This window comes from Equus caballus, chromosome 23 (genome assembly GCF_041296265.1).
Source record: "Equus caballus isolate H_3958 breed thoroughbred chromosome 23, TB-T2T, whole genome shotgun sequence".
NCBI lineage: Eukaryota > Metazoa > Chordata > Mammalia > Perissodactyla > Equidae > Equus > Equus caballus.
Genome location: NC_091706.1, coordinates 37,411,656 through 37,437,107, shown reverse-complemented (window position 1 = coordinate 37,437,107; position 25,452 = coordinate 37,411,656). Strand labels below are relative to the sequence as shown.

The 25,452-nt window shown below is 40.8% G+C and overlaps 2 long non-coding RNA genes across 10 annotated transcripts in view; one reads left to right on the top strand and one right to left on the bottom strand.

Annotated features, from left to right (window-relative positions):
- Nucleotides 1-25,452, top strand: part of LOC102147749 (uncharacterized) — a 156,805-nt gene that overhangs the window by 83,408 nt on the left and 47,945 nt on the right. For 4 of the 9 annotated variants that reach the window (XR_011431180.1, XR_011431181.1, XR_011431175.1 and 1 more), the window contains 2 exons: nt 21,344-21,543; nt 23,042-23,374. This is a non-coding gene — a long non-coding RNA (uncharacterized lncRNA). Of the gene's footprint in view, nt 1-13,305; nt 13,513-17,943; nt 18,130-21,343; nt 21,544-23,041; nt 23,375-24,568; nt 24,670-25,452 lie in introns of all 9 variants that reach the window. The other 5 variants (XR_011431183.1, XR_011431177.1, XR_011431179.1 and 2 more) reach the window with 4 other exon arrangements.
- The window catches only part of LOC138920295 (uncharacterized), a 46,070-nt gene continuing 44,577 nt past the window's right edge, over nt 23,960-25,452 (bottom strand). The window contains exon 2 of the long non-coding RNA XR_011431186.1: nt 23,960-24,104. This is a non-coding gene — a long non-coding RNA (uncharacterized lncRNA). The remainder of the gene's footprint in view (nt 24,105-25,452) is intronic.

Sequence of the window (25,452 nt, the reverse complement as noted above, 5' to 3'; positions counted from 1 at the left end):
TGTCTGATCAGTACTCCTCAAAACTGTCAAGGTCGCCAAAAGCAAGGAAAGTCTGTGAAACTGTTACAGCCAAGAAGAGCCTAATGGGTCATGACAACTAAATGTAACGTGGTATCCTAAATGGGATCCTGGAATACCAGAAGGACATTAGGAAAAAACTGAGGAAATAGGAGAAAAGTATAAACTTTAGTTAATAATGTGTCAATGTCAACTCATTAATTGTAACAAATGTACCATATTAATATAAGATGTTAATAATAGGGAAAACTGGATGTGAGGTATATGGAAAATCTTTGTACTCTGTTTGCAATTTTTCCATAAACCTAAAATTGTTCTGAAATAAAGCATTTATTTAAAAGAATTTGCAATGCCCGGTACACTCCTGAGATTCTGATTTAGTTTGTCTGGTGTGTAGCCTGACCCTCGAGACTTTAGAAAGCTGCCCAGGTAATTCTCATAAGTCTCCCGTGAACCACTGCTCTAAGAGTAGGGATGGTTTTTACAAACAAGCTGCTTTTTCTTCCTTCTCCTTTACTTGTTTAATTATAATAAATAATCTGACCTTAGTAAAATAGCAGTGTGACTTAATGACTTTGGTTGTTTGAATACAGCAGTTCTTTAAATGTACGATCAGTGATAGGGAACTTAAAGAGTAATAATTTCCATTAAATAAGAAATCTTGTCCGAAAAGCTTAGAATATCATAAATAGTTGGAGGGCAGACTATGCTAAACATATTTTTGGTTTAAATCTCTCCATTGGGCACGCCTTTCATTTCTCTCTGCAGTGCTGTGCCTTACGTACGCAGAGGTAAAACATCCCCCCAGCTTTAGGTGCAAAGGCTTGGCTTTAATTAGATAGTAGGCTTATTCTCTGGGGTTTGATTGTCACAAATGAGATAAAAGTATCACATCCTGGCAAACGCAGCTTAAAGGCTCAGGCACTGCGAACTCAACCAAGCAGTCTATTTTCCCGTGCGGGGGACCTGGGGACCACATCCAGTGCTGGAGATGATTGGCTTCACCAGTCAGGGAGGAAGGGGTCCTAGTGACCCAGCCCCCAGACAAACTTCAGTACAGACACAGAGGCTAAGAGGAACGGAGCCCTGCTTCCTCATGCCCAGATAATTACGGTACCTAATTTGGAGGTGGTGAGACTATATTTTTCAGACGTACGCTATTTGCTTAAAACCCTAACAGGCCAAGAAATTGCTTCATGCACATGAAGGTATGAAAAAGATTTATTTTCCTTTTTCTTCAGAAATAGTCCTTAGTAGGAATTCCCGCTTTTTGAAATCTGTAAGAATGTTAACCAGCCAGGAAGTATTTGTTGAGTCTTACACTATCCTAGGCACTGAGGGAGATGTTTAAAAAGTTAAAAAATAATAGTGGCCTTTTATTCATTCATCCAAACAATGCTTAACTGAGTGTCTATTACATACCAGGCATCTGTGAGGTACTAGAGATTAAAAAGAATAAAACAAAAAACCAAGATTGATCTCCTTTCTTATCTATTCCAGAGTCTGAGAACTTACTGTCTAGGTCAGCCGTTCTCAACCAGGGGTGATTTGGGGGGATACTTGACAACGTCTGGAGAAATATTTGGTTGGCTCAACTGGGAGAGTTGGGGAAGGATACTGGCATCTAGTGGGTAGAGGCCAGGGATGCTGCTGAGCATCTTCCAACGCACAGGACAGTCCCCCACAACACAGAATTATAGGGCCCCAATGCCAACAGGCCGAGGTTGAGAAACCCTGCAAAAGCATTTGGCCCTTTCTTGAAAAGAGAGCACACTCTTCAGGTGTGAATTAATGAAGCAAGCCTTAAAGCCACCTCCTGCCCTCCTTTTACCAGGTGGGGGTGGGTCAGGGGAGGGTCTCTAGCTGAGGGGAGAGTAAAGGTTACCGCCCTGCCATTTAAGCGGGCTATGGTGGCACTGTTCAGAGGAAGGTCAGTGATTCTGTCATCAGGTCTCAGCAATTCTAACTGTAACAGCCCAGCCCAGAGGGCACATCCAGTTACATCCGGCTGCTCCAGAGAGATGACCGAGCCTTCTTTTTATTGAGAGCAGCCAAGTTTCTACAGTCAACCTTGGATATGCACAAGTCCTTTCAAATGATATTACTAGAAGCCAATGACACTCTCAGAATTTAAACATAGCATTTGAACCCAAGTTGAAACTACTATAGAAATTTTATATCATCTTACTTATGTGTATGTGTTAACTATAAGTTTAAATGTAAAAAGTGGCCTTACAACTGTGCTGTTCAATATAGCCACTAGCCATACCTGGCTGTTTAAATTAGTTGAAATTAAATAAAATTTAAAATTTATTCCTCAGTAACACTAGTCACATTTTTTTTTTTTTTTTGAGGAAGATTAGACCTGAGCTAACTGCTGCCAATCCTCCTCTTTCTGCTGAGGAAGACTGACCCTGAGCTAGCATCTGTGCCCATCTTCCTCTACTTTCTATGTGGGACGCCTACCACAGTATGGCTTGGCAAGCGGTGCCATGTCCACACCCGGGATCTGAACCAGCGAACCCCGGGTCGCCAAAGTGGAACATGCACACTTAACTGCTGCGCTACTGGGCCAGCCCCACACTAGTCACATTTAAAGGGCTCTCTAGCCAGCCACGTGTGCCTACTGGCCACCAAATCAGACAGGGTAGATATAGAACATTTCTATCATCACAGAAAGTTTTATTGGACAACACTATCTTACAAGCCATTTCTAAGGATCCTCACCAATATACACAGTTACTGCAAAAAAAAGCTTGTTGCTTAGCAGCTGAGACACCCAGGCAAATGCTTTGTATTATCTCATTTTCATTGTCTAGTAGGAAGACAGACATAGCCTGCTGGGGGGACCATCTCTTGTCAGACATGGAATTTTGTGAAGGGTTTATGTAATGCATTTTGGGTCATGTATCAGATGATTGAAATGTATCAGAAGGTGTAACAATGTAGAATTCAAGTAGATAACCCCTATAAGCCATTTCTGATTTGTCAAGTGTGTATTGTTAAATATTAATTCCATTAAGGTATGTCAACAGGGAATTAAGATATGTGACCCAAATATATTTCTTTCTACGAATTGAATGTAATAGAGAACTAGCACTCAGTGGATCTCGACTGGGGATGGGGCCAGATGAAGGGAGGAGGGGAGGATCAGGATGACCTGGTGAGCTCGTACAAAATGCAGAGGTTGCCAGCATGTAAGGTTTGTTAATTGTGGGGTGGGTGGGCAGGTGGGTAGGGAAGGTCTTGGACATATATATTTTGAAAAAGTTCCCCATATAATTCCAGTGTACCCAATTCAGGTGAGTATTGTTTAGAGATATGAAAAGATAAATTAGTGTGCCTCTTCCATGGGGGGCATGGCTTAAAGAAGACACCTGGGCCCTACCTCCAGATATGATTCCACGCATCTTGAGTGGGTCCAGGTTTCCATTCAGTTCCTTCTCACTGTCTCTTTTTTAAATGACCCACTGGTTGTTCCCATCTACCCTTCCCCCTAGGTTATTTAGAATGATAGGCTGGGTTGAGAACAACTGCTTTAGGTATTTCTTTCCAATATCAGTTTGCTAGAGCAAACATTTGCAAGCCATATATCACAATCTGTTCTTGGATGCATTTTCTGATCAGTGCCTAGGGTGATGATATTTTGTGCTGCTGATCAAAGGAGGTGTCACAGGCACAGAGGATGTATTGGCCAGAGAAGACACTCAGCTGAGGAAATTCAGGAGTGCCCTTTGTATTTTTTGCTCAGGTTGAAGGGTACCCTACTTCCACAGAAAGGTGGGCCATAGATGTGTGAGCAGGGCTAAAAATATTTCCCAAAAGGACCATATCAAGCACTTGGATAACTGTTTAGGGTGAGCATTGAGAGTTTGGTCCTAGAGCTTGGCTCATTTTTGTTATATGAGAAGCCACTACTAACTATAGAGAAACCTTACTAGTCCATCAGATTGATAGCTAGATCTGCTGATGGATAGGAAACTTCAACACCCTTCCCCTCATCTCTCATTTAAACTTTCATTATATTTCATATCATATTTTCAAGGCATGTTAACTCTGAATGGGCCTAGGTTTGTTTTTCGCTTTTGTTTTTTCTGCTAGTGGATTTAGAATAGCCCTACTACATTCTGTATTTTCTTCATCCCTGGATTCAAATTGTCTCCTGGTAGAAATCCAGTTTTCCCCATGATATGTAAAGTGCTGATCACTTGGGATTTTAAAAGCATAAGGTGGGACTCAAATCACTGGGGAACTATCCAGAATATAAAGTCCTTTTGGTGGCACGATGTCCAACATATGACATAAGCAAAAATATCCTACCATCCTCAGCAAATGTCCAATCCCACCTTCTTCCTTCTATTTAGAACATCAGAATCTGTTGTTTGTGAAGTTAAAATGAAGGGATGAAACTGTGAGGAGACTGGAGCAGATTGTAAATCAATAATTTAGTTTCCATCTCTAAAAATCTTTTGTGAATAGTACTCCTTTGAATCTGCCTGTGCCTGAGATGTCAGAGTTGTGAAATCCTGGAAGCCAGTCAGGGTTGTCTTCTCTAGATTGTCCAGGTAGAAGGGAAGGAGAATCTTAAGGCCATGTATAGTTTTGGCTTAAAAAAATTCAGTAATCTCTAAAAAGGAAGGAAGGAAAGGAGAAAGAACTCTAGAATGGCCCGCTAGAGACTGCATCATTCATTAACAAATATCGAGTGTCTATTATCTGCCAGACACTGTGGTAAAATGTGCTGCTGTGGCATGGTAAAAAGATATATTTGGTCTTTGTCCTGGTTCCTGGTACAGAGCTCTTAAAATCCTTGGAATTTCTAGAGTGATAGGAGAGTTTCTTGTATTCTACCGAGATGACTAAAGATGGCGGTTCAGGGGCTGGAGAGGAGTGGTGTTAGTTAGATAACTTCAGGGTTGGGGCCAGTCACCAGAGGAACCAAGCATGTGATGAGAAGGTTAGAACCGTCAGCCCCGTCTCCAACCTCCAGGGAGAAGGGAGGGGCTGGAGATTGAGTTCAATCATCGATGGCCAGTGATTTAGTAAATCATGTCTATGTAATGAAACTTCTGTAAAATCTCTGTAACAATAAGGCTCAGGGAGCTTTCAGGTTGGTGGACACTTTGATGTGCCAGGAGGGTGGCACTCTTGGAGAGTGCGTGGAGGCTCTGGGCCCTCCCATCCCTCCATCTGTTGGCCAAAGCATCTCTAACATTTGGCTGTTCCCGAGTTGTATCTTTCATAGTAAAATTGTAATGGGAAGTAGAGAGCTTTCCTGAGTTCTGTGAGTCGTTCTAGCAAATTATAGAACCTGATTGGGGGTTGCGAGAACCTTGAAATTTGTAGTCAGGCAGAAGTACGGGTTGCCTGGGGAACGCTGTTTGCTGCTGGTGTCTAAAGTGGAGGCATCTTGTAGGATTGAGCCCTTAACTTGTGGCGTCTGCGATAACTCTGGGTAGTTGGTGTCAGAGAATTGGAAAATTGATTGGTGTTGGAATGATGTAGCTGGGGATAAAATGGTAAACAAGAGCTGATATATTTCTGCTCTTATAAAATTTACAAATATCTCAAAGTGTTTGTTGGGTTGTTTAGCACTATGTCATGTACTATCCCATTGCCCTTCCAGATCTACTCACCCTGGTCTTTAGAGGCTGACCCTTGTGGACCACGTCCATGGGCACCCTGCTTTTGTCTCTGGTTGGATCTAACCAATGGGGAGCCCTGGGAGGAAACTGAAGGGAGGGAACTAAGTGAGGTCAGGGTATTTATTCCCCTCATTCCCACCTTATGAAAATGGCTTGGGCTATGTCCGTACATGGAATACCACTATTTCTTTCAAGGCAGTCTCCTCTACATGGCTTTCTCCTTCCAGGGTCTGGTAAGCACTCCTTCTCCTTGTCTCTTTGTGCCTAGGGGCGGGAACAGTGCTTCACCTCCTAACCCTGGATTATTGCCCACAATCCCTTTTGGTTTTATTACACCCTGAGTACTCCTTTGTTAAAAGTTCCTTAGTAGGGGCTGGCCCCGTGGCCGAGTGGTTAAGTTCGCGCACTCCGCTGCAGGCGGCCCAGTGTTTCGTCAGTTCGAATCCTGGGCGCGGACATGGCACTGCTCATCAGACCACGCTGAGGCAGCGTCCCACATGCCACAACTAGAAGAACCCACAACGAAGAATACACAACAATGTACCGGGGGGCTTTGGGGAGAAAAAGGAAAAAATAAAATCTTTAAAAAAAAAAAAAGTTCCTTAGTAAATAAACCTTCTTTGAATTATCCTGATTTGAGTGTTCCATTTTATCGGGACTTTGACCAATACAAGCACTATCCATTTAAATGTTGGATTGATTCTTGCAGAGTATGTTTATTTTTGTTTTAATATAGTTGATGCTAGGCCAGCCATTTATCTGCTTCTTAAGAAGGTCACCCTGGTTAGCAATGATAAAATCAAGCATCGAATAGAATGCTTATCTTTGTACTTCCTTTGGAAGGAGAGTATTCATTCAACAAGTTAAAGAGAAGGGGACCTAGGATGTCAATTCTGTTTTATAGCATTTAGAATTGCAATTTCAGTTGCCAAAAATGCTCTTCTTACCTATTATGATTCTGGCATTGTTACTATATTCCAGGCTTTCAAGATGCGTTAATAGCTTGGGATTCATACCAAGATGATACATGCTGATGAGAGGTTGATAAATGTTGCAAAAAGTCATGTTATTACTGTTTTATTAGTGAGATGGAACAGGATAGTAGCACTCAGAAGTTCCATGATTGTGCCTGAAACCTGTTTCCTTTCATGGTAAACATTTGAGAGAGTGAAAGAGAGCATGTGTGCACACACCCAGAAATGGGTTGTGAAGAGAGCACAAAATGTATGCTTTCATTGTTTACTTTACAGAAGTTCTGCCGTGGAGAACCATGTCATGAGATTTACATTTGTTATTGATCTTTTTGTCTGAGCCCACCCCAGCAGTTCCCTTAGAATCTATTATAAGCTAATTTTTCCAAATGATGAATTTCTTGTAAAAAGATGTAAACTTATGTTTGTGGCCTTTCACAGGAGTTATTTTGAGCGTCCTTTCCTTCTTATTTCGTTTCCTAAAGTCATTACTGAAATATAAATTAGGATGGCCAGACAGGATTATCAACATGTTTTCAGCCTGTCTATAGTCCATTGATCTGTAGATAAGAGGGAAAGCTTTTCTCAGAAGATGGTGCATGTTTACATCTCAGGAGAATTGGTAAGAGGCTTTCTTCATCCTTGGTCATTAACCTTTAGAGAAAAAGCGACTTCAAAGGTCATTTAACCCCTAATGCAATAGATAAGGAAACTGAGACCCAGAGATATTAGAAGACTTACCCCAGAACACAATTGCATTAGTTTGTCAGGGCTGCTGTTACAAAGTACCACAAACTGAGTGGCTTAAACAGCAGAAGTTTATTGTCTCACAGTTCTGGAGGCTGGAAGTCCAAAATCAAGGAGTTGGCAGGGTTGGTTCCTTCTGTGGGCTGTGGGGGAAGGATCTGTTCCAGGCCTCTCACCTTGGCTTGTAAGTAGCCGTCTTCTCCCTGTGTCTCTTCACATCATCTTCCCTCCATGTGTGTCTGTGTCCTAATTTCCCCTTCTTATAAGGACACCAGTCATATCAGATTAAGGCCCACCCTAATGACCTCATTTTAACTTGATTACCTCCATAAGACCCTATCTCCAAATGAAGTCCCATTCTAAGGTACTAGGGTTAGGATTTCAACATATGAATTGTGGGAGCGCACACTTCAACTCGTAATAACAACTGTCTAAAGACTGACTAGAATTTTGGTCCTTTGATCCCCTTATTAGTTTTTTTTCCTATTACATCAAATATCTTCTAATATTCTTGTTCCCATTGTTGCAGAACAGATCATTTGTTTTTTCCCAGAGGATACGGGGGGTGGCTAGAACCACAAATTTTCTCAGACATTGCAAATGATTCAATTTAAGAGAATATAAGGTCAAAGTAAATTTAGGGGAGTAAGGGTTCTTATTAAGACAGCCTGAAAATATTCATCTTGGGGGATAAAGATAAATAATGAATTTTTGATTACTACATGGCTGCTGATGTTGAACCTTTCAAGTTAGAGATGGAATTTGCTAGCCTTCTTCCATAAACTGCAGTTGTGATGATAAATGAGTTTGTCCAGTTATTTTCCTCTTGACTTGGATCTTTCTGTCCCTGGGAAAAGGCTCCCAGGGAAGCAAGCTTTCCTTTTAGATGTCCTATAGATGATGCTTTGGCAGAACTGTTGCCAATCCTGGCATTTAATTCTTCTAAAATCATTTTGTCAGTGTAAGGATGCTGAAAGCATATAAAGGTTAGGAGGCAGCCAAATTGGTGCCCAATATCTTAGGGAAATGTTTGCACATTGGAAGGCAGGCTATTTTTGTTATATTGTACCAAGTGGTCTTTTAGGGAAGGTGGAGCTAAACAAGATAAGATTGGGCTCGTGTGTCACGTCACTGAGGTCAATGTGGCTTGCTCATCCTTGCATTAATGAAAATTGCTTTGATTCAAGGTTGGAACAGAAGAAAAATAATAGGGTGTTGAACTCTTTGGTAATGACTACAGACTCCCTGTTCTCACATGGCCTAACATGCTCATTTTGTAGGAGGCGAACCTGATGATCAGAGAAATACCATGATCAGCTCAAGAACACAAGTGCACTTCCACCTAGACCAATGTGTTTTTCACCCAGGACAGCAGCTGTGGTGTAGAACTCGGGAACCATGGACTAAGGGGCAATCCTAACTGTCTAGTGACGTTCACAAAGGGTACAAGTAGTTCGGACATGGCCTATTTAACCAAGTCTCAGAATTTGCCTCTTGGTATTCAAAAGAGGTAGTAGTTTCTAGGATTTGCCCCCCTCTAACCCTCCCCAGCAGTGTTTCCCAAAGCATATCTCTTGCATCACCAGCCTTTCAGTATATGCCAAGGAAAAAAATTTCAGTGGTTAAACAAATTTGGAAGATGCCGCACACTCCATCCCTCTCTTAGCTATTCATTATGCATACTGGAATATTGAAGGCTTTGCAATGTCTTGCAATGAAGAAGCTATTTAACTTTAATTAGGTGTTTCTAAAGTCATCTGATCATGGAAACATTTGTTCATGTATAACTGTAAGTTGCAAGTAACACATTTTGAGAAATTCTGTGTCAAATTTGCATACGTTGAAGAGACATATACATTGAAAAAGAATTTAGATCAAGTTCATAGATGATAGAGCAAAAGATCTGTGGAGCTATCCCTATAGATACTAGAGTGACAATCCTTAAAATCTCCCACAAAATGGTCCTTGTGGCTATTAGCAGGGATGCAATACGAGGCTGGGCTAGCCAGGCTTTCCACTCATTAGGATCTTTGTTAATTGTGGGGGTGTGGATGACTGTGTGTATGTATGTATGTATGTATGTATGTGTGTGTGTGTGTGTGTGTGTGTGTGTGTGTGTGTGTGTGTGTGTGTGTGTGGCCTGGATAATCAGATGGCTTAAAAAAGAAAGTGTTGGGCTAACAATCAGAATGCATTTTGGTTTGGGCCTTTATCATAGACTTGTGATGTGACATCTCAGCAGTTCCATTCCTCCACTATTTAGTGTGGATATTATTGCAAAATGCCCCATCCTTCTGTCACAAGGCAGACCTTTAGTACCCAGCAGGCCTCTCTGTACACTTGGGACCTCAGCAAATACTGTCTGAAGGTGAAGAGGAAGAAGAGCTTGTCAGGCTGATGACATAATGTCTAAGTGTTTGGGTCACCTCGGGAGAAGCTGAGTGTTTGGTACAAAGGGCTGCATGTTGCTGAGGGAGGTGTGAATGGCTTGTCTGACACCCTACAGCAACCACGCAGCACAGCCGGGTTGGTCATGTAGAATGTTGGTAGTTAGATGCTCCTATAACAAAGCCCCTTTCATTTTAAATAACACAAACTATCTTGAGCTAGCTTAAGAAAAAAGGAAAATAGGTTGGGAAGATATTTGAGCAGATGATGGGATTTAAATAATTTGAACAGCCAAATCTTAAGAGAGGTTGGAGGCATGATAGGTCAAGGGATCTGCCGTTGACTCTCAGTTTCCATGAGTCTCAGCTCTAATTTTGGGTCACATGTCCACTCTGGTCCATCACTTATGACACATCTCTTTGTTCAGGAGAGTGCAGCAATACCTTTCCCCAGCCCCAGGGGATGAATTGTGACAGTCTAAACCCATCGTAGTAATCTTATTTCCCTTTGTCAGTAATTGGTCTAGGGGTGGCCGCGTGACCCAGTACTAACATAGGAGATGTAAGAAAAGATGGTTGGATATGGATTCTAGCAAAGCTTTTGTTTTCCCAATAAAAAGGAACAGCAGATTCAAGGGGCCTGGTTCTTTTTCTCTTTGCTTTTCTCCTTCTTCTCTGGATCTCAGACATGATGCCTGGTGGTGCAGCAGTCATCTTGTGACCATGATGTGACAAGCACCAGATGAAAGTTGGGTGCTAAGAATAGAGGCTGCAAAGGAGAAAGAGCCAAGATCCCCCTATGGTTGTGCTGCCACACTGACATTGGACCAAATACCTTCTGATTTGTTATTTGAGAGAAATGATAATCTATTTGTTGAAATCACAGTGCACTATAATAGGTTGTTGTTATCGTTATTATTTGCAACCAAAATAATTCCTAAGTGAAAAAATTTTGTACTATAAATATAGATGTTGACAGCCAATCCCTAAGGATCAGAGAGTGACCTTTAATGGGAGAGTGGACAGGGGTAGCTCGTGAAATGGTGAGATATTCAAAAGAGAGGGAAACCCTCTTTGTGCCAGTACACACCTATCCTGGATAGAATTAACCAATTCATTAACTAATTAATTTTACTTATTTTTATCGATCCCTTTTTATCTCCTAGACATTTTTCTAGGTGCTGGGGACAGATTGGAGAAGAGAGAAAATGCTGGCTCCCAGTAAGTTAACATTCTAAAGGGAAAACAGACAATAAACAAGAAAAATAAATTAACAGAATCATTTAAGTTCTATATGAAGCATAAAATGGAGTATTGTGATAGAGAGTGGTGGGAGGGTGTGTGCCTGGAAGGCCTAAGAAAGTGGTATTTGAAATGAAAGTTGGATTGTAGACAGGAGCCAGCTGTGTGTTACCTGAGGGCCCAGGTTTTTGGGAGACAACGGTCAGCGCAGAGGCCCCCGCAGGAATGAGCATGACCTGCTAGAGACACAGAACGAACCATTACTGCGTGCCCACTGCATGGGGATTCGGGAGGCCACCCATGCTCATCTCATTGTAACCGTTCCGGCCGCTTAGCTCACGGGCATTATGATGTATCTGGAGGCTGCTGGCAGGGCTACGTGTTGCATAGGTGACTTTTCCTATCGTCTGCTTTAGGCTGTCAGAACCCAGGGGATGGGGTGGTTGGGGGAGGGTCTATGTAATAGACTGTGACCAGAGTGACTGGTCATCCCTTCCCTTTGAGAATGGTCTCGTCATTCTCAGCCACGGCACGTAGCCTCCCCAGGGGGCTGGCTTTCCTTGGAATAGAGTCAGCCCTATTCTGGAGGGACTGGCAGAGCATTCAGCTGGCACAGAGCTGCCTCAAGACCACGCTCCAGTCACTCTCTCAAGTTACAGTTGCCACATTTGATGTGTCTCCCTGTGGAAAGACCAAAGCAGAGAGGCAGGGAGCCTGGGAGGGCCCCCTGCTCTGGCTCCCAGCCTGCCTTGACTGGTCATACCTGACATCGTTTTCAAGGGATACTTACCAGTGAAGCAGTCACATGAAATCACAGGGCTGCAAGCTCCCTCAAAGGTCATCTTGTCCTGCATTCTTCATGTGTCTGGCATTACCCAGAACAAAAGTGTTGGAATGCCATCACCCCCACTTCTAGCAGGTTGCCTGCTAAACCAGATATCCACCTAATTCTGGAAGAGAATCCAGTTCTCTTTTTTCTAACACTTAAACTTGGGGGCACTTAGAACCACTCTAATTATATCTCAGGGCTGTTGGGTTTCCTCTGGGGTCTTGTGTGATGGGTGGGACCCGAGGAATATGATGGTTGTTCACCTTAGGAAGATAAGATGGCCTGGAAGTACCCAAACCACCATTTAGAAACCCTGGTTCACTTCTCCTAGATCTGGGACAAAATAAATCACAAGTTATCAAAGTTGGAAGAGAACTTGGTGATTAATACCTCTTCTCTTATAGATGGAACAAAAAGGGAAATATGACTTGACCAAGGTTAATAATACTGCCGCAAAGGAAGGCTCTTTGGGATCCACATGGGTCTTTCATAGATGTTTGTAGCATTTTGTTGTAATGTGCTGCTGTGATTTATGGAACACGAAGGAAAAATAATCTCATGTGTCAGCAATGTACACAAGCAAAGTTCTCTGTGCCCCTGTCCGGTCTCTCGCCATCCTACGTAATAGACGTTCTTTTTCTCATTTCACAGATGAGGAAAATGAGTCCATTTAGTTAGTAAGTGGCAAAACTGAACTCAAGCTTCAGCCTTCTGATGTTTATCTGATATCATTTCCAAGTCTGTCTCAACTTTTCTTCTCTAGGAGTTGAGGGGCAAAGCAGAAATTAGCCATAACTTAGGGAGGGAAGGATACACAGGAACCCTGAATTGGATGTTTTAGGTTGCTAGGAGCTCCAAGGAAAGGATTCTGATTTTTAGCTAACCACCCCCTCCTTCACTGATGTGTGAAGATTCCTTCTTAGAGCCCCTGGACCTGAAGCAGGGGCCCCATGGCTCCAAACGTAACTTGGTGTTGTCATCTCAATAGCCACCTCTCCTTATTTTAAATACCACCTCCTGGACACAGTGTGACACGTAAACAACCTGGCTGTTAGAACCAACAGGCTGAGTCCAAATCCCGGCTCTACCACTTACTCTGGGTGACCCGAAGCATCTTTCTTAACCTTCCTGCGTCGGAGTTTTCTTACCTGTAAAATGGGGCTGGCAGTAGTACCTTCCTGAGAAGGTGGTGAAGACAAAATGAGGTAAAGCGTCTAGATGAGTAAGTGCTCAATAAATGTGAGTTGTTGCTGCATTTGCTCTCGAGACAATGGAAGGAATTCTGTCACAGATCTGAGTTTTCCCCAGCAGTACAAGAAGAATATGTTCATAGTTCCTGATAACTGGTAGGCATTCTGAGGTGACAAGTGTCTAAAAGATATAATCATGTACCGTTCACTGCCTGACTCCAGAGGATGATCTCTTCCAGGTCCTCCACTATAAGGGTTATCTTCTCTTTCTGTCAGCCTCACCTCCTCCAACAGCAAAAAGCTGTGGCTTGCCCACCTGAACAGCTAAAGCTGACCTGGAAGTTATGCTTCGACAAGAAAAAGAAGTCAGAGCGTCTTATGCAACTTGAAGAGCATAAAGGATCTAATGATAAAAACCACTGCCCGGAACTTTTCCAAAACGTAATAAATTTCTCTGCGTAAGATTCTCCAGTCATCGCCAAGGTATCATTTGTCTCGTTTCGGTCTTAAGAGAGACGAGAAAAAACGTTAATGAACCCCCCTCCCATTAGATTATGTATTTGTACTTAAAGGCTATAAAAAAAAGTTACTATTTCAAGTTATTTGCATCATCTAAAATACACTTCATGTTGTTTTCTGTTTCTCAGCAATATTCTGACTAATTTGATCGCTTCCTATGAGTTTGTCTATTTCTTTACACAGAGTGGATTCTCCCTTTCCACCTTTCTGTTTCTCTCTCTCTCTCTTTTTTTTTTTCGCCTGTGCTGTTTGTGTGTTTGGATCATCTCTCTACTGACCTTTCCGTGGCTCAGCATTTTGTTGCAATGCGTGAGCTAAGTTGGAAAACAGAGCCAAGCGACAAACTGTGAAGCAACAGCTCAGCCTCACACACTGATTGTGCTTTGTGCTATTTCTGGCCAGAGCAGATGTGGCCTTGGTGGACTTTGGGGAACAAGATCTCTCCGGTTAAATAAATTACTAAGATTAGGACCAAAATGATGCAAATCCTTCACTTGCAAACGGATCATGAGCAGGCAGCCGTGTGGGAAGAAGACTGGATTGGGAATCAGTCAGGATCCTGCCCTGGGTTTCTCCAGGTCACCCCCCCAATGAGCCATCTGGTCTCAGGGGAGGACCTGTGACTTACAAAAAAGTTTTTGTAATCAACAAAAAAATAGGGAGAATACAATTACAAAACTGTGTGCTACCATAGAGTTCTGGGCAATCCTAACATTTTGATGAGTTCGCTTCAGACCTAGTTTTCTCTGTGGATTCCTCCTCAATCCCATTTCCCTTCCTCCCACCCCGGAGGTAAACACTGTCCTGAATCTGCAAGCTTTCATACTGTTTGGGTATGCACCTGTATCTTTCTACTATAGGTACTATCGTTTTGCCTGTTTTACAACTTGAAATAAACGGAAGCACACTATACATATCATTCTTGCTTTTTTTTTTTTTGAGGAAGATTGACCCTGAGCTAACATTTGTTACCAATCTTCCTCTTTTTTTCTTTTTCTCCCCAAAGCCCCAGTACATAGTTGTATATCCTAGTTGTAAGTCCTTCTAGTTCTTCTGTGTGGGACACCACCACAGCATGGCTGGATGAGCAGTGTGTAGGTCCATGCCCAGGATCTGAACCAGTGAACCCCAGGCTGCCAAAGCAGAGCAAGTGAACTCAACCACTATGCCACCAGGCTGGCCCTGCAAATTGCTATTTTTGAATTTAGCATTAGATTTCAGCAACATAGCTCTGGTCCATGCATTTTAGCTGCTGTGTGGTGCAATGTTTCGTGATCAGACCACTATGTGTTATGTTCATTCTTCTGCTGATGAACAATTAGATTGCTTCTGATTTTGCACTATTATAAACAATGCTTCAATGAGTGTTCTTGTACATTTCCTATATTAACATACAAAAGCTTCTCTAAGGTAGCATTTTTTCAAAATGTTTTGTCTACACCCACAGTTAAAGATACACTTTACATGGAAATCCAGCACATGCATGTGCTACATTTGTGTGGGTGGGTATGCATACATGTGGAATAAAATTTTCTCAAAATAGTACTCATCATTATTTTCTGTTCAGTTATAATCCAGTTTAGTCTATTTCACACACTAAGAAATGTGCCGGTTGCAATTTACTAAAGTGATTCCGTGACTCAATGATGCACCTCTACTAAAAATTTGAAAAATGCTCTCCTGGAACATATACCCAGACATGGAATCGCTGGGTCATAGGTTATACCCATTTTCAAATTGATGCGTTTATGTCCTTGTGAGTTCCTTTCATCCATTTAAATGGATAACTGTATTTAGCTGGCATTCTAGGTTTTTTTAGAAGGAGGCTTTTCAGGTTATTTAGTGTGTCATGTGGCTGGAAATAGAAGTCCTGTTTTAAGCTTTCTGAGCTTCAAATTTTTTCATCTGTCATAAGAAGTTGAAACAAAATAAAAATACTGGACTCTTCAGTATTTTGCGAACCGCTTTCTCTTCCGCCCCGAGGTCCTAGGGAGGACTTTGGGGTCTGCCACAGTGTGTGTAGGTTGGGGTGCATGTTGGGACACAAAAGGGAAGAGAATGAGTAGGTCAAGTTCTGGGTCTTTCCCTGCAGTTCCTACCGAGGGAGTCCATTCTAACACTGATCCAGTGTATTTCTATTAGACTTAATTGGCAAAAGGGATGTGCAGCTGGAAAATATTCTTCAACTATGGGTTTAGATGCTCTCCAAGGCTCTCTCCAGATCTAAACTTGAATGACAATAACTTTGGAGTCTCTGGACCGTTTAACATTGAGGCCAGAATTAAAGAACGTGACGGCTTAGGGTGTGGGGCTTTGGCAAATAGCGTTAGTTCACTCAAGAGTCGACCTCTCCCTCCTGTTGTTGTAGAGCCTGACTTGGATAGGATGCTTGTAGAGTCCTGGAGGGCAACGAGTTAGGGGCACTCTCTGGCTGGGGCTGCCACTTTGGCATAGCCATTTCTCTTCTGTCGTATGGGCTTCTTCCATGTGAGGCGGCTCTAAAAAATTGTTTTTATTGTACTAGTTTATTCTGTGAATAACAGCCTAATGTAAATTTTCCTGAGCTCCATTTCTGCTGCAGAAACTGTTCCACATGCTCATGATAAAGCTCATTTGCTCAGTAGGGTACACACACAGTTAAACCATTATATTCACAGAGATGAAATTTTATTATCATTTTAACGAAAATACTCAGCTCCTCTTGGATTTATTTTTGCCTTCCCAAATATAGTAAGAGCATAAAAAGCTGGTAGTAACTTGGTAGTAAAGTGACTTTGGGGTGGGCATATGTTAATTAATTTATATAGCAACTATGATCCTTCTCCCGATAAGCCTCGCTTTCTCTCCTGCTCTCTGCACCTCCCTGGGCCTGGATGACTGCCTGCTCTCAGCGTCTAGTCCCTCCCTTCGATTTGTCCCGCTTGCACTTCATCTTCCTTAATCACTGTTTTCGTCACATCACTCCCATGCTCAGAAACCCTCAAGGGATCTTTATTTCCCACCACATCAAATCTAAAAGCAACTGCCTGTTTTCAAGGCTTCTTCTAATCTATTCTGTCCTTACATCTCCAGCTTTATTTGCTTTGCCAGATGTGGTTCTGGTTCCTGTGGTTTAAAGATAATGGAATTTTTATGCACCAAAAAAAAAATTGAAACCTGCATCATTTTTCTTAGGCACAGTTCAGCCCAGTTCCCTTAAGCAAAAGCACAGATCAGCAATGATTGCTTACCTCTCCACGGGCCACGTGAGTGGGACTGTGGGGTCCTCTGGGGGCAGCGGTGGAAGAAAGCAGTTTATGCCCCACTCTCTTTCTGCTTACCGGGAGAAGATTAGGCACTCAGAGAGGAGACTTTATTTGCTGGAGTGGTTTGTGGAAAGCTCTGCCATTTTGACATGACAGGCAGAATGCAAGCAACTTAGAAAGCAAGTATAAAAGATATTAAATTTCAAGCCAGGAGGGGCTGGTTCAAAACTTGTAGAGAGGTACACCTGCTTAAAGCTAAACTCAGCAGATCACAAAGCCCCAGAAAAGATGCTAGTGGTGCTGCTAAAGGGATTCAGGAGGAGGCTTACCTATTAGAGTAGGCTTATATTCTCTGGGAATATAGTTGATTTCTAACTTTGTGTTTATTGTGGTGGGTCGCATTTAATTGTCATTTACTTTGTTTTTCTATAACTGTTTCAATAAATCCTGGCTCTTCCACTTAGTAGTTATATGATCTTTGGCAAGTTTCTTCAACCATAAAGTGGATGTAATAATGGTACATAGTATATGAGGCTGTTGTGAGGACTAAATGAGATAATATATTTAAAGAACATAGAACATGGTCCAAGACAAAAATATTAGCTAGTATTCCTATCATAATTATTATAAGTAGGCATAAGCTTTTTATTTGAGCAGCTGCTAAAATTCCACCTTCTCTCCAAAAACCTCCAGATCAGTTCATTCTAACAAACATTTACTGGGTGCTCAATGTATGCCGGGCACTGGTGCAACACTGATGATACTGCAAGCAAGACATTCACCTTGCCCTTGAGTAGCTTACCTTCTAGTAGGGAAGGCAAATGCATGAGTAGATTATTTCAGTGTAAGGCTGGGCTGTCCAATGTAGTCACCATTACCCACATGTGGCTATTGAGCACTTGAAATGGGGCTGGTCTGAATTGAGATGTGCTCCATGTGTAAAATACATATTGGATTTTGAACTTTGTATGCTAAAAGAATGTAAAATAATAATTTTTATTGAGGTATTGACTCCTGTTGAAATAACATCCTGGATATGCTGAGTTGAGTAAAATACATGATTAAAATTAACTTCCCCTGTTTCTAATTTTTTAAAAATGTGCTAGAAAATTTAAACTTACCTGGCTCCTGTTATATTTCTATTGGACAGCACTGGTCTAAGGTGACACAATGGAGATTAAAACACGGTGCTCTGGCAACACAGAGGGGCGCGTGTCTTGCAGCCTGGGGGTTGAAGGAAGGCTGCCTGGAGGAGCAGATGAATCCTGAGCTGAGTCTTAAAGATGAGCAGAGTTTATCCAGGCAATGACGAATCTAAAGAGCATTCTGGATTGAGGTAACAGGAAAGGCATGGAAAATATGGTGTTTGTGGGGCACTGGAAGCAGTTGGTTGATCCACAGCATAAAGTATTGTGAGCTGGACACTGAAAGAGGAAGCTACCAGAGATATGAGGCCAGGTTTTCTCATTGTTAACATCCAGTTGTCATTAAGTGCTCTGGTTATTATTAGTGAGGTCTGGTTACGTTTCCATTACTTATTTGTGTGAAGTTTCAGACTATCAGCCTTTGAAAGTTGGAAGTTTATGTCTATACAAGAATAGGACTATCTTGGAGGACAGGACTAATGCTACTTGGAAGGCAGAATGCCATTTTCCCCTCTGTAGATAGTCTTAAAGAGTAGATAGGCAGCCTAAAATTGCTGCCTGCTGTACAGGACTAATGAATGAGAATCGTATAGGAAGGTGAGAGCTTTTGATATGTTCTGATTCATTGTGTCCAAGGAGAGTTTACATGCCTGCATTCACACCCATCTTTCTGTCAATTTCAGCGGGACTGCTTCCCACCCCCAAATTCCCACCAATAAGGAATAAAATCATTCATCAGATTATATTAATTTAGAAGCTCCTTATACCCATTCTATCATGAATCACCCTCAGGTCGTCTGCCTTTAGTAACTAATTATTAAATAGATACTTAGTAGGTTATACAACAGTAAGTGGAAGAGCAATAGCAAAAGATGACTCTGAAAAGCTGAGTGGATAGAGAAGCTGGAGAGTTAGAGGGCATCTTCCAGGTCTGCTTCCTTAATGTACACACAAATCTCATGGAGATCTTGTGAAAGTATAGGTTCTGATTCATTAGGTCTAGGGGGTGGAAGCAACAATTTGCATTTTTATCAAGCTCCCAGGTGATGTCAGGGCTGCTGGTTCACAGAGTTCGCTTTGAGTTGCAAGGTCTTAGAGTCCATTTAGTACAATCCTTTACCCAGGGCTGGAATCTACATTGCAACAGCCCTGATGAGTCATTAGAAGCCTCTGCAGGAAGACTGCTGGTGTGTCTCACCTCCCCCACCTTTGTGGAGTGAGTCTAATTGTTGGAACAGTTTTTCATGCCCCTAGATGCTATCTGGGAAATTTCTGTGCATTGGTCCTTGTTCTATTTTTGGAACCACTGAGAATGAATCTAATCTCTCTTTCTTGTGACAGCCCTTTGGAAATTTGAAGAACATTTTTATGTTCCCTTTAAATCTTCTTTTCAATGGATTAAATCTCCTCATCTCCTTTAGCTGTTAATCATAGAAACCTCTGGACTCTCCCAGGAATCAGTATTCTTTAAGTGTATCTCTTCTGAGCACAGTGTTCCAAGCTTTATCCAAACATCAGAGAGTAAAATGGGTCTGATACCAACCTGGCTGTTGATTCTTTGCTTCTGCCAGAGCGTCTTCAATCATCTTGGTTGTTTGGCAGCCAAATCAGACTTTAGATTCAGAATGAACTTGGTTGATAAGAGAAAGCCATGTTTTTCTCACTGGTTGCTATTGACTCAACTAGCACTTTTGGAGTTCTTTATGTTTTCTTAAAAAAAAGTTGTGATATCTTGTTTTCTAATTATGAAATAAATATTGGACATTTGGAAAATGTGAATTAGCAAAATGACCATTATTAACATGTTGAGATATATACACCAATTTTTTTACGCATAGGCATGTGTATGTATCGTCAATGGCATTTTGCAATGACATTGAACTATCTCTTGTGAACATGTTTCACACGTTTTCATTAGCTACATAATATTTATTCATATCAAAATTTTTAGTTTTTTCAACCAGTCCCTTGTTGTTGGGATTTGTTTCTGATTTTTTGTGTCATTATAATCAATGCTTTAATAAATATCCATGAACCTAAAGTTTTTATACATTTTTGATGAAGGTAAATTCCTAGAAGTGAAGTTACTGAACTAAAAGATAGGCTATTTAACGTTTTTCAATTTATTTTATATTTGTCATACTGTCCTCTAGAAAAGTTGTACTAATATGTGTATATTACCACCAAAAGTAAGAGTACCAATTTCTCTACACACTTGCACCCATAATCATTAAAAAAATTCTTTGATAGTTTGAAGAACAAAAACAAATGGTATTCCATTGTCTTATTTTGCAGTTTAATTACTAGTGAGATTGAACATTTTTTCACTTGTCTGTTGCCTTTTAATTTCTTCTTTTGGGGAATTAGCTTTTCATATCTGTTGATCATTTTTGTATTAGGGCATTTTTCTTTTTCCTAATGGCTTGATGGCTTGTAGTAGTTATTTTAGTGCAAAGAATATGTATCCCAAATAATTTTCCCAGTTATTTGCTTTTTAGTTTTGTGTTTATTATAACTAGAATGTGTTCTGGATTGTGACTTCTATCAGATTATTCTTAATTTATAGGAAAATTATGTTTTTTGTGTATGTGTTACTCAGCTGGTGAGCTTTCTGAACATTCATATTCATTTGAATCATTTAAGTTAAGTTTGAATCTCATCTCTTTTTCTTGTCTTGTTGTATTAGCTGGAAATTCTAGAACAATACTAAATAATAATGGTGGTAATGGGCATCCTTGTTTTGTTCCTGACTTTAATGTTTTATTATTAAGCATGATACTGGCTTTTGTTTTGAGATATATATCAAAGCAAATACATATTTAAGGAAATATCCATTTATTCAGATATTTTCACAATTTAAAAATCAATAGTAATTGCTGAAATTTATCAAATGTCTTTAGCATCTGTTTATATGAATGTGGTCTCTTTCTCTCTTTCTCTAGAAACAATTTTAAACTTAGAGGGAAGTTGTAAGTATAGTACAAAGAACTGTTTTTCCTAAGCCATTGGAGAGGATGTTGCTGACATGACACCACATCAACCCTGACTACTTTAGTGTTTGTTTTCTACAGACAAGAAATATTCTCCTACATTACTGAAATACTACCATCAAAACCAGGAAATAAACACTGATAGATATATTATTATCATGCAATCTTTAGATCCCATTCAAGTTCTACCAAACGTTCCAGCTCCTGACAGCCAGGGGTTGGAGTTTTTAACAAACATGTAGATGTGAATTATATCTCAATAAGGCTGTTATTAAAGAAAAGAATTGTATGTTGCACTTACTTGTCATGTAGTCTCCTTCAGTACAGAACAATTGTACAGATCTATAGATGGAAAAATTGTTCAGTCTTTTCTTGGCTTTACTGACCTTGACACTTTTTTCTTTTTTTGAGGAAGACTGGCCCTGAGCTAACATCCATGCCCATCTTCCTCTACTTTTTATGTGAGACACCTACCATAGCATGGCTTGACAAGCGGTGTGTAGCTCCACACCCAGGATCCGAACTGCCGAACTCTGGGCTGCCGAAGCAGAACATGCAAACTTAACTGCTGCCCCACCAGGCTGGCCCCAACCTTGACACTTTTGAAAATTACAGGTCAGTTCTTTTTTTATTTTTTATAAGGAAGATTAGCCCCGAGCTAACATCTGTTGCCAATCTTCCTCCTTTTGCTTGAGGAAGATTGTCACTGAGCTAACATCTATGGCATTCCACATACATATTTTGTATGTAGAACGCCACCAGAGCATGGCTCCATGAGGGGTGTGTTGGTGTGCACCCAGGATCTGAACCTGCGAACGCTGGGCCGCCAAAGCAGAACGCATGAACGTAACTATTATGCCATCGGGCTGGCCCCACAGGCCAGTTCTTTTATAGATTGTTACTCAATTTTAGTTTGTCTGATGTTTCCTCATGATTACATTCAGGTTATACATCTTGGTCAGAAATATCATAGAAAGGATACTGTGTTCTTCTCATTGTATCTTGTCAAGTGGTACATAACTTTGATTTGTCCCAAAGTTCAGTTTGATCACTTGATTATCATCAGGTTTCTCTCCTGTAAAGTTATTCTTTTCCCTCTTAAATTTTATTTTGTGGACAGTTACTTTGAAAGGGTATGAATATTCCATTCTTCATGAGCCATTTGTTTGTTTATTTATATCAATGTGAACCCATGTTTTCACATTGATTTGTCATGTTATGATCCGTTACTGAAATAACATATTTTGGTGTCAAATTATCCCTGATTTGACCAGCAGGAGCCCCTTCACACTGGTATCTTTCTTATTCTTTGAATGCTTCCTTACTCTCTGGTACAAGAAGATGCTCCAGTTTCATCTTGTATTCTGCCTTTCCTAACCCTGCAATCAGCCATTTTTCCAAGAAGCCTTGGTTCCTCTTGGTGGAGAATGATATTTAGAAACCACGAGTTGATCTCTAAAGTATATTGACTGCTTTTGGGGTGTCACTGCTTCTAAGCCCCTCTCAGCTAGACTAAGCTAGAGAATATATGTATGTTTACGTCTATGTGATTTTCCATGTTGTCCATCCGTCCATCCATGGAAAGCCCTAGGTTTATAGTGATGCTTTTACTCCAATCCAACTTCATAGGTTTATTCCAGTTTTCTCCCTTTCCATGTTTGTAACTCCCTTTTCTGAGTATAAGAAACCTTCTATTATCCTTAAGATAGTTATCTATGCGATCAAGTCCTTGTGTAAAACCAGTCTTCCATCCACCACCACTGCTCTTTCCCCTGTGTATGCCCTTCTCATACCACTCAAGTTCCAACCCACTCCCCCTTCTTCTTGGCTCCAGCTTATGGCTTTTGGACTGAATTGTTTGGGAAAGAAAGGGGGATAGAATGAGGAGGAGGAGAAAGCTGTTTTTTCTTTTAACTTATAATTTAGTGAATTATACTAATAGGTTTTTCTAATATTGACTCATACTTAGACTTTCACAATGCCCCCTGCTTTTTCTACTCTTTCATTTAAAATTTCTTGATAAGTTAATTTATTTTGCTGATCTGAAAAAGCTTTGGAATGCTGGAAATTTTCTTAGACATTCCCATAATTTTATTCTCTTTGATGTCTACAGGGGGAATACAAGGCTTTCTCCTGAGTTCTTTGCGTTTTCCCACTGCGTTTGATTTTGGAAATGCTACCGGAATGATGGCTGCGTTTTCAGAGGTGGAAATTCTTATGTCTCAGAAGCAAGGAATTACAGAATACCTACTTTCCAGTGGTGATGTATGACTCACAAAATCCACACCATTATTTATAATTCCCTAGTGAATTTGTTCATGAAAACAGAGCAGAGATTCCTAATACTTCTTGAGTTTTGCAAAATAACAAGAAAGAAAAAAAGAATTCAACTAAATGCCCATTTGTTAGTCCAGCTTTGGAAGGGACCAGCCTTAAAGAATAATTGGTGAGTAAACCAATATCAATACCACTATCCTTCATCTCCTTCGTGTTCAGCCTGACCCAAAAGAATTTCTTGGAGCCCACAAGGTAGTTAATTGAAAAGATAAAACTGCTTTGGAAAGCATTTGCATTTTAAGTAGAGATGGAATTTGGGGAAGTGCCTTGTAGGCATCTATCATTCTACAAACCATAGTGATTGTCAGTGACCTGAAACTTGGAGCAGGTTATGATGATTAAATAATGTCCAGAGTTTTGCCCTTCAGGAGTGCCTTTGTCCTCTACCTGATCATTAGCACGCTGTCTTGACTCCTTTAGGCCTAAAGTGCGTAAGTTGCTTATTTTTATCTGCGTAGTTGGTTAACTTTGGAGGCAATCATCTTTGAGGTATGATTTTCTTCCTCTGACAGACAATAAGGCCTAGATGCCTATTCTTTTTATATTTTGTTATTCCCACTTTCTTCATCTCCCACCAGCCCTCCCACCATTTCTGTTTAAAGAAGTTACTGGTATTTTTCTTGACTAGCTAACTCCTGAAAAAACATTTGAGTATGACAAATGCTGGCAAAAAAGATGAGGGAAGAAAGGATGCTTTTTTGTTATGAGGTTTGAATTTATTTTATCATGATAAGTTGACCATTGGGTAACTGTGCTCCCCGGTGAATTGCATGCTTCAGTTATGTCATTGGCTCTGGTGACTCAGAGAGGGTAATCCAATTGTCCAAATAAAGAAGGGTCTGAAAACAAAGAATAAATAGAAGTTGTATTTTGGAAGCATGCTCATTCGTAAAACTGGTAGGTCCCATTCATTTCAGAAGGGCATTAACTGGAATATTGTCTGAGCCTGTGATTAGAACATTCGTTCATTCATTCAGCAGATATTTACCGAGAACCTTCCACGTGCTGGACACTGTCCTAGGTGCTGGAGATGTATTAATAAGCAAAGACAAACATGATCCTTGCTGGTAAATTTAACAACTACTTTTCAGAAACAAAAGCCCTTATTTTTAATATTTGCCAATTTCTGTTTTATAAATCATCCCACCATAGCCAATTTCAAGCTTTCCATGTTCAACATTGCCTGGCATATAGTAGGAGCTCAAAAAATGGCAGCCATCACCATCATCTTCACATCCTGATCATAATTATCACTAATAGGCTTGCTTTAACCACATACTGAAAAGAAACTCACGATCTACAGGGGAAAATGTCTAAGATGTGTACTTAAGGGTGTGTGTGAATAAGGACGTAGAGAAGCAGAGATGGTTCTGAAAGGATGGAAACAGACTGGATTTGATAAGGGTAAGTTAGGCAACAAAGTGGGATGTTCCTTTTTCATTTTTACTAATTTTCATGAGTATTATTTTTATAATATTTTTTCTGATTTAAAGATTTTATTTTTCCTTTTTCTCCCCAAAGTCCCCCGGTACATAGTTGTATATTTTTAGTTGTGGGTCCCTCTAGTTGTGGCATGTGGGATGCCACCTCAGCGTGGCTTGGTGAGCGGTGCCGTGTCTGCAACCAGGATTCAAACTGTCAAAACCCTGGGCCACCGAAGCAGAGGGCGCAAACTTAACCACTCAGCCATGGGGCCGGCCCCTACTTTTATAATTTTTAATGAAAGAATTCACCTTGCCCAAGTTGACCAAGCTTAGCTCTCACATGATGCTGGTCGAACAGTGACCAAATACATAGTGGATACAAGACAGTTATCATGAGAGAATCAGATACCACAATATATGAATCATTGTGGAGGGAATTATCACTAAATGATTATTTTCCTGGTGAAAAGTGACAAACTATTGACAGAAGATAAAATAGATTCAAGATACTTGATGAGTATTCCAGTTGCTACAGAACAAACCACCACAAAACAATAGCTTAAAACAATGACAGTGTTTGTTTTGCTCAAGGATTTGCAATTTGGATGGGGCCTGGTGGGGACATTTTGTCTCTGTTCTACTTGGCATCAGGTCGGGTGACTGGAAGGCTGAAAGATAGAATCATCTGAAGGGGCAGTCACTCCCTAGTCTGGTGGTTGTTAGTGGCTGTTGCCTGGGACCACTATGGGACTGTGGTTGGAAC